Consider the following 10,120-nt stretch of genomic DNA (forward strand, 5'->3'; position numbering starts at 1 on the left):
CCAATATGGCTGGAGTGTGGAGAGAGAGAGAGAGAGAGGCAGGATGGGGCTGGAGAGCAGAAATCAGACCTGGGCGAGGTGAGGACTGGAGTGTGTATCAGTTATCCATTGCTGTGTAACAAGTTACCCCAAAACTTATCAGCTTCATGCAACAAAACTATATTATCTCAGAGTTTCTGAAGGTGCTAAGTCCAGAGCACGTTAGCCGAGTGGGTCTAACTCAGAGTCTCTCATGAGGTTGCAGTCAAGCCGTGGGCAGGGGCTGCCATCTAGGATGTCTCTACTGCGGAGGATCTGCTTCTGAGAGGGCTCCTGCACTTGGCTATTGCCCGAAGGCTTCAGTTCCTCCCTGCATGGGCCTCTCCGTTAGGCCGCCTGAATGTGCTCATGAGAAAGCAGCTGGCTTCTCCCAGAGCAAGGGATCCAGGGGAGAGGAGACCCACGAGGGAAGCTGAAGCCTTTTATAACCTAATCTTAGAAGCAGCAAACCATCCTTTCTGCCATATTTTATTGGTCAGAAGGTATCATGAAGTCTAGTCCACAATAATGGGAGAGTGTCCCATAAGAGTGAGCATAGCAAGGTGTGGGACCATTTGGGGTCATCTTGGAAGCTGAACCCACAGGGAACCCATTCCGATTTTCTTTTCTTTTTTCCCCTTCTTTTTTATTTATTTGCTTTTCGTTTTTCTTTCTTTTCTTTTTCTTTTTATTTATTTATTTATTTTTGGAGATGGGGTCTCACTCTATCACCCAGGCTGGAGTACAGTGGCATGATCTTGGCTCACTGCAACCTCCACCTCCTGGGCTCAAGCCATCCTCCCACTTCAATCTCTGGGACTACCAGCATATGCCACCACGCCTGGCTAATTTTTTGTATTTTTGGTAGAGATGGGATTTTGCCATGTTGCCCAGGCTGGCCTTGAACTCCTGAGCTCAAATGACCTGCCCACCTTGATCTCCCAAAGGGCTAGTATTACAGGTATGAGCCACCATGCTCAACCCCAATTTTCATTTAAAACAAAATCACATGTTCCCAAGGGAATGTTTTGGGATGACAGGAGTGTTTTATGTCGTGTTTGTGATAGAGGTTATGCAACTGCATACCTTTGTCGAAACTCATCGAATTATGAATCTTCAATGCATTCTGCTGAGTGATAGAAGTCAGACTCAAAAGGCCATATACTGCGACTTCTGTTTCTGGGAAGGTAGAGTAGATAGACTTTTCCCTATTGTTTTCACTAACTGCAAATAAATGCCCTAGACATTATATACATATGTGTGTGTGTGTGTGTGTGTATACACATGAAATAAACACAAGATTTATATATATATAATATCTATATTTTACATATGTATGTGTAAAATAAACACAAGATTCCGCACTTGATCTTAGCCAAAAGGCTGAAAAGCGATAAACACAAGATTCTGAAAGACAGAGAGAAGGTGACAGACTGGCTAGACATCTTGGGACCCGAGTGATGACACTGGGTTTTCTTTTTGTCCCTGTATATCCCAGATTTGGAGCTGAAGAGGTGGCCTTCTAGAAACACCAACCATCAGAGACAAGAAGAGCCCCAAGAAAGGCCTGTCCTCTTGAAGCCAAAGCACCAGGGAAGGGGCAGCCTAGCAAGACAGAAAACTGTAAGACAATTGCTGCTCTACTCCAGCAAAATGTCATAGAAAAAAACTGTGCTGTCCCCATTCATGCCAGCAAAGACCAAGGGGGGAGCTGGCAGCCAGGCCGTAAGGAGGCTCCTAACACCTGCCCGGAGGTGGTGTCAAAAAAACCAAGTGGGGAGCCTGCGCTTCCATCCCCGTCAGTTGGAAATGAAACCCCAGCTCTGCAGTGTCAGAGGAAACCCTACAGGGGGACTGGCCTTCTGTTCGCTCCTGGCAGTAAAGGGGTGCCCCTTCCGTTCCTCACTGGGGCAGTGTCAGAGGAGGCCAAATGGAGAGTCAGAACTTTCATGGTCTCCTGGCAGTAATGAGGCCACCCCAACCTCGGAGACGAGGGAGTCAGAACTCCCACCCTGCCCCGTAACAAGGAACCACCCTACTTGGGTGTCAGCAGAGGCTTAGTGGGGAGCCTGAGCTGTGACCTCCACCTGGCGGTAATTAGGTGATGCCTTCCGCCTCTCCTGCAGGAGCAGCGCCACAAAAAGCCAGCTACAACAGGAGGTTGAAATCAGAGCCAGAGTCTCATTACATAATATGAAAATGTCTCATTTTTGATTACAAAAATCACTTGGCCTATTGAAGAACCAGGAAAATGTCAAATTTGGAGAAAAAAGACAATCAATAGATGTGAACATTAAGATGACTGAGATACTAGGATCATTAGACAAAAATTTTAAAGAAGCCTCAATAGAAATACTTCAGTGAGCAATAAAAATGAAAAACTTTTGCTCTACAAAGATCCTGTTAAGAGAATGAAAAGACAGGCTGCCAGAGTGACAGATAATAGATGCAAATCACATATGTGACAAAAAATGAATAACTAAAAAATACATATAAAATTAACCCGGCTATTTAAAAAAATTTTTTGTAGAGAAGTGGTTCTCACTTTGTTGCCCAGGCTGGTCTTGAACTGTTGAGCTTAAGTGACCCTCCTGCTTTGGCCCCTGTCCCCCCGATTTGGTCATCTCCCACTGGGTCCCTCCCACAACGCATGGGAATTATGGGAGTACAATTCAAGATGAGATTTGGGTGGGGACACAGAGCCAAACCATATAGCCCCCCAAAGTGCTGGGACTACAGGCATGAGCCACTGTGCCTGGCCTATTTTTAAACTCTCAAAGCTCAACAGTAAAAAAGAAAACAATCCAAGTAGAACATGGACAAAAGATGTCAGGAGACATTTCACCAAAGAACATACATAGATAGCACAGAAAAAGATGGGTAGCATCATAAGTCACTAAGGAAATGCAAATTACAGCCCCAATGAGAGACCAACATGCACATATCAGAACGGCTAAAATAAAACATAGTGACAACACCAAATGCTTTCCAGGGTGCAGAGAGATTGGATCCCTCATGTGTTGCTGGTGGGAATGTGAAACAGTACAACCACTCTGGAAAACACTTTGACAGTTTCTTTAAAAACTAAACATGCAACTACCATATGACCAGCAACTGTTACAGGCATTTATCCCAGAGAAATGAAGACTTTGGTCTACACAGAAAACTGTATACAAATGTTTATAGCAGCTTTATTCATAGGAGCCCCAAACTGGAAACAACTCAGATGTTTCTATGGGTGAATGATTACACAAATTGTGCTACCTCCTACCATGGGATACCACTCAGCAATAAAAAGAGACTAAATATTTATGCACTCAACAACCCGGATGACTCTCCAGAGAATTATGCTGAGTGAAAAAAAGCCAGTCCTTAAAGATTCCATACTGGATGATTCCACTTACAAAACATTCTTGAAATGATAAAATTATAGAAATGGAGAAACAAGTAGAGTTTTCCAGGGGCTAAGAAAGGAGTAGGAGTGAAAAGGACGCAGATGCAGTCATAAAAAGTCAACAGTGGCCGGGCGCAGTGGCTCACGGGTGTAATTCCAGCACTTTGGGAGGCTGAGGCCAGGGGATCACTTGAGTTCAGGAGTTTGAGACCAGCCTGGCCAACATGGTGAAACCCTATCTCTACTAAAATACAAAAATTAGCCAGGCTTGGTGGTGGGTGCCTGTAATCCCAGCTACTTGGGAGGCTGAGGCGGGATAATTGCTTGAACCTGGGAGGTAGAGGCTGCAGTGAGCCGAGACTGCACCACTCTACTCCAGCCTGGGCGACAGAGTGAGACTGGGTCTCAAAAAAAAAAAAAAAAAAAAAAAACAGAGGTATCTCTGTGATGATGGAAATCCTCTATGTCTTGACTGTATCAATGTCAATATCCTGGTTGTGATATTATCCTGTAGTTTGGTAACATGTTACCACTGATAAAACTAAATAAAGGATATAGGGGATCTCTCAGAATCATTTCTTACAATTGTGTGTGAATCTACAGTTATTTCAGAATAAAAAGGCAGCACATGTTATCACTTCACTTATATGACACTCTGGAAAAGGGAAAACTGTAAGAACAGAAAATAGATCTCCATCTTCCAGGAGCTGGGGGTGGGGTGACTTGTACTTGGCCATGAAGGGGCAGGTGGAATTTTTGGAGTGATGGAAATGTTCTACATCTTGCTTGCAGTGGCAGTTACATGAGTCTGTGATTCTCAGAACTCAGAACTGTTCACTAAAAAGGATGTGTTATATTGTATGTAACTTATACCTCAATATAGCTGTTTTTAAAAAAGATCACGGCCAGGGACAGTGGTTCACGCCTATAATCCCAGCATTTTGGGAGGCCAAGGCAGGTGGATCACCGGAGGTCAGGAGTTCGAGACCAGCCTGGCTAACATAGTGAAACCCTATCTCTACTAAAAATACAAAAAAATTAGCTGGGCGTGGTGGTGGGCACCTGTAATCCCAGCTACTCGGGAGGCTGAGGCAGGAGAATCGATTGAACCTGGTAGGCAGAAATTGCAGTGAGCCAAGATCGCACCACTGCACCCCAGCCTGGGCTACAGAGCCAGACTCTGTCTCAAAATTTTTTTTTAATAAATAAATAAATAAAAAAGATCACGTGCCCAAAGCACTGATTTTCCCCATCTTTTTAGCCTCTGAACTCTTTTTCCAATGAAATCTTATATGGATTTTTAAAAATCTGTAAAACAGATAAAATTGAGACCTCTACTTAAGTTGCGTAGGGGACGTCCTGCTGATTCGCTTCCTCCACCACCCCAGGCAGCCCCCAGCACCCTCGGAAGAGTTGAAGCAGGGCCATCGAATCTTCTGGTTTTGTGGTTGTGGGACCTGAGGCGGCAGCTTGGGGAAAAAAGGCTTCAATCCGTGAGCTGGGCTTCCTAATCGGCAACGTGGAAACTGAAGCCAGCTCCACCCAGCAGCATGTGAGGTGAGGAATCTTCACCATGAACTGAGAGCTTCACTGCATGGTGCAGGGGAAGGGCCGGCAGGAGCCACGTTAGTATTCAATAACTAAGCTCCGTGAGGCACAGCATGGTGCCACTGAACTCCATGGGAGGCAGCCTAAAGTCACTTAAATGAAAATCGGCGACCAGGCAAGGTTGCCTTGGCTGAAGATGGCAGAGAAGGCCATGGGAACGAGTCCCAGGAGAGAGAGCTGCAGTCATCACACGTGGGCTGGCCCCTGCCAGCTGCAGCCCCCACACACTGCTTTCTGTCTGTCCCTTGCTCCAAAAGGACCCTGAGAATTGTTTATCTTACAGTTACTTTAGAAGCAAGAGGCTGTCTTGTGACATCTACATTTTTTAGCTTCATCCTTAAAGAGAATCTTCTAGAGAGGATTCCTGTGGGTGCTTCTAGGATTTGTTCTATCACTTTCTGAATGATCCCAGTGAATCCTGCCTCTGTGATTTACCCCAGCTTCGCAGCTGTTACCTGTGTAGTCTCCTGCTCTTGGGTGCTTCTTTGCTGAATCCATTTTAGGTGATGAAAATTTGTGAATTTGGGGTTGACACGAGGGTTTCCGAAGAATGAACTTCCCAGAGGGCAGAGCCAGGCCACTAGATTCTAACAGCCAGGGGCTCGGGGGTGGGGGCACCCTCCTTTGCCAGACACACAGTTCTGTTGGCTCCTTCTGTCTCTAGACATATGCTGCAGAGGAATGTGTTTGGAGACAGAAGCCGCCTGATCACCATGGTGATGAAGACATGCTGCTTGCGCGGTACAGGGCTCATTATATATTTAGCAGTAGCAATTAGCTGGGCTGCAGTTGGCATTCAGTTGGAGCATATTACTGGCTGGAATGAGCATCCTGAAGAAGGTGCAATCCCCAGAGAAGGGCCTAGATGAGATTTTGATGAGATCTGAAGACCATCCTGTGACATAGTCCAATCTTCCTAGCCAGCCAGGTTTAGGAAGGCAGATGCTAGGGCCAGCCTGTCCTGGATCTGGAATCAGAAGTTCTGACTGTCAGGCTTTGTCACTTGGAAGCTGGTTCCCATGTGTTAGGCACTATGCTAGGGGTGTGTGCGTCTCCACAGGATCTTCCTAACAACCCCCAAAAGCAGGCATTCTTGTCCCTGTTTTACAGATGGGAACTGGGGCTCGGAGAAGGTAAGTGAATTTACCAGTCTGTGGCAGAGCTGAGAAAAGAACACAGTCCATCCTACCCTAAAGCTACCCTCTCTAATTCTCTGGTTTTTAAATCTGAAAATTAGGGATAACCAAAGGTCTCACTCTTCTTGGTACATTCAAAGAAAAATTAGCAAGAGATGCCAGAAGAAGGTGGATGGGTCTGGCTGTAGCTACAGGAGCTGAAGGGAATGAGAGCAGGAGAGCAAGCTGGTTCCGGAGGTGAGAAGGCTCTGAGCAGTGACAGGGTGGCGAGACTTCCCAGGCCAGGAGTGAGCAAACCCTAGGGACATGGAGGAGGAACTGGCCCTGAAGCAGACGGACAGAAGAGTGAACCCAGAAACCAACAGGGCCCCTGGGAGCCTGGCATGTGTCTTTCATTAACAGGGGGCAATTTCACAGCTAGGGAAAGAAGATTCTTCCAGCAGTGGCATTGGAAAGACAGGCTAGCTAGGAAGAATGACACAGAAATAGCAGCCCAGACTGAGGGTTTACTATGTTCCTGTCACTGTTCTTTGCTTTACAGTGTTATTGACTTCTTACTGCACAGTTATGAAATACATTCCATGGCTATTTCCATTTTACAGAAGAGGAATCGAGGACACAGAGAATATTAGCCACTCGCCTAATGTCACGCAGTTTGTATTCACACCCAGTTGTCTTTGGATTCCCAAGACCACTGTTAGGGTATATGGCCAGAGCCCTATCTCCCTTCCAACATCAGATCAGAGTAAATTCCCAAAGGAAAGAATATTTTAATATAAGGAATAAAACCATGTAAGTTTCAGAGAAAACATGGCTGAATATTTTTATAACCTTCAAGAGGGAGAGGCCTTTCCAGCGTGACAGGAAAGCTAGAAACCATAAAGGAAAAGATTGATAAATTTGGCTACAAAAAATTTTAAAACTTCTCTGCTAACATTAGAACATCATAAACAAAGGCAAGACATGTAACCACAACCTGAGAAAACATACTTACATTATATATTACAAAATCCTAATATCCTAAATAAGTAAAAAGTTTCTACAAATCAATGAGAAAATAATGAACAAGCCAAGAGTGAAAAGGACATAAACAGGCATTTCGTAGAACAGGAAACACAATATGAGAATTAAGAAATTCAAACTAAGGCCAGGTGTGGTGGCTCACGCCTGTAACCCCAACACTTTGGGAGGCCAAGGCAAGCGGATCACCTGAGGTCAAGAGTTCAAGACCAGCCTGACCAACTTGGAGAAACCTCATCTCCACTAAAAATATAAAATTAGCCAAGTATGGTGGAGGGCGCCTGTAATTCCAGCTACTGGGGAGGCTGAGGCAGGAGAATCGCTTGAACCCAGGAGGTGGAGGTTGTGGTGAGCCGAGATTGTGCCATTGCACTCCAGCCTGGGCAACAAGAGTGAAACGTGAAACTCTGTCTCAAACAAACAAACAAACAAAAATTCAAACTAAAACAAAGACATCAGTTTCATCTATAAGAATTACAGGCTGGGCGCAGTGGCTCATGCCTGTAATCACAGCACTTTGGGAGGCTGAAGCAGGTGGATCACAAGGTCAGGAGATCAAGACCATTCTGGCTAACATGCTGAAACCCCGTCTCCACTAAAAAATACAAAAAAATTAGCCAGGCAGGGTGGGGGGCGCCTGTAGTCCCAGCTACTTGGGAGGCTGAGGCAGGAGAATGGCGTGAACCCAGGAGGTGGAGCTTGCAGTGAGCCAAGATCACGCCACTGCACTCCAGCCTGGGCAACAGAGTGAGACTCCATCTCAAAAAAAAATTACAAAGATGTTTTTCAATGACTGATACCTGATGTCAATGAGGGTGTGGGCATCATGTCTGCCCATGTAAAACTAACGCACAACTTAGCACTATCCTAAAATATGCCTATCCTTCCATGTGGAAGTCCCACTTCTGGGAATGTATACTGCAAAATTCTCAGACGAGTTCATTAAGATATATGTGCAAGGATTTTTTTCTACTCAAGTTGTTTATAAAAGGGAAAACCCAGAAATAATAAAAAAGCCAATCAACAAGTTATACACCCAAAAAACAGAATGATGAATAATTTGTGAACTGACATTGAGAATGGCCAAGATGTATTGTTAAGTTAAAAAGGAAGCAAATTGCAGAAGAGTATGTCCAGTGAGCACCCAAATTTGTTGGTAACACTAAATTGATAACATTTTAAGATAATATATACATAGGAAGTAATCAAAGCAACCATTTCTGGTGATTAGGTTGGAGTATTTGAGGGACTTTCAATTCTTTTTTTGTTTGTTTGTTTGTTTGTTTGAGATGGAGTTTTGCTCTTGGTGCGCAGGCTGGAGTGCAATGGTGTGATCTCGGCTCACTGCAACCTCTGCCTCCAGGGTTCAAGCGATTCTCCTGCCTCAACCTCCCGAGTAGCTGGGATTACAGGCGCCTGCCACCACGCCCAGCTAATTTTTGTATTTTTGATAGAGATGGGGTTTCACCATGTTGGCCAGGCTGGTTTCGAACTCCTGACCTCAGGTGATCCACCCGCCTCAGCCTCCCAAAGTGCTGGAATTACAGATGTGAGTCATTGCGCTGGGTCTGGGACTTTCACATTCTGTGTAATTCAACTCTGCATTGTTCAAAATATTTTGAACCCGGAATTACAGTTGTAATCATAAATAATAATAAAGATATAAATGACCATGGGTTATTAACATCCCACTGGTGCCTCTGCACAACCCTTGGGAGACAAGGCATTGCCTCTTAAGTGGGACAAAATCTTTTGATAATAGTATTTCAGTTCAAAATAGTAAGTAATTAGTAATTAAGACATTTAAAAAAATCTAAAATACTGCCATCAATCAAATAATTCATTTTACAACAATGGAACTACATTTTTGAAACAGTGAGATTGTTTTTCTTTGCTAAATTATTTGGAACTCAACAAATGAATGTTCTCTAAGCAGGGTGTTTAACAGCACATAGTCAAGCTTTTCTTTCCCGCCCCCCCGCAAGTTCTGTCTTCCAAACTGCAGTCATTCAGCTGGTTTGCAAAGAGAAGAAGACCAACTTGAGGTTCAAGCCAGGACTTGGAGGCAGTAACGACCGTGAGGTGCGGGCCCTAAAACCACCCCATACCTGAATAAGACACACTAATTATGGTATTCCAATGTGGGTGGGGGGCAGTCTGAGAAGCAACTATGCAAATAAAACACCCAAACATTGGTTTCATAACCCTTAAACTCCTCATCAGAATCAGGAGTGAACAGGCTGATGGCAAGGACAGGTAGGGCTTTTGAAAAGGACTTTCAGCAGCGCTCTCCGTGTGCTGAGTCCCTCCCACTGGGTGCTTGGGAGCCTGCTCTGCATCTCAAGGCTTTGGAAGAGGGGCTTTAATGGGAGGGCTCAGAGTCTCCCTCTGTCTCCGCTGCCACCCACTGCAGTAGCAAAGGCATAGTGACTCTCCAAAGGCAAAGGATACTGCCAAATGGGGGCCATATGGCAAAGACCGCTGTGGGGTTTCATCAGATCGTCTGAGGAGCAGCCTAAAGAAGAGAACAGGTGGAAGAGAAGCTGAAGGATCCTGAGGGGCTGCAGAGCAGCAGCAACCAGTCAGCCAGAGACAAACCCATGCGTTCTGTCAAAAGAGCTGCAATTAAGAAGCCTCTAGATGCAGAAATTTTCAAAGAATCAAGGAAACAGCCCTGTGCCATCCACCAGCACACACAATACACCATAAAGGAAACAAGTCAGCTGTAAACATCAGGGAGGCCCAGAAAGCAAGAAGCCAAGAAGAGCATCCCGGCCAAGTAAGGACCCTCCCACCCCTCTCTGCCCCTCCATCCCACCGGGAGCTCCACTGCAGAGGGGGTTCTGAAATGCAGATAGCTGGTGGAGAAAACTGAGCACAGCTCTTTCCCCAGCTCAGGTTTTCTGCGAGCTTTGGGCAGGGGGCAATCAGGCAAAGCCTTCTC

General features: G+C 45.3%; 1 pseudogene; it reads right to left on the bottom strand.

The window, feature by feature from the left end:
• Nucleotides 1-1,252: 1,252 nt before the first annotated feature.
• Nucleotides 1,253-1,413, bottom strand: LOC129490951 (uncharacterized; annotated as a pseudogene).
• Nucleotides 1,414-10,120: the final 8,707 nt, after the last annotated feature.

Source organism: Symphalangus syndactylus, chromosome 9, assembly GCF_028878055.3.
Source record: "Symphalangus syndactylus isolate Jambi chromosome 9, NHGRI_mSymSyn1-v2.1_pri, whole genome shotgun sequence".
NCBI lineage: Eukaryota > Metazoa > Chordata > Mammalia > Primates > Hylobatidae > Symphalangus > Symphalangus syndactylus.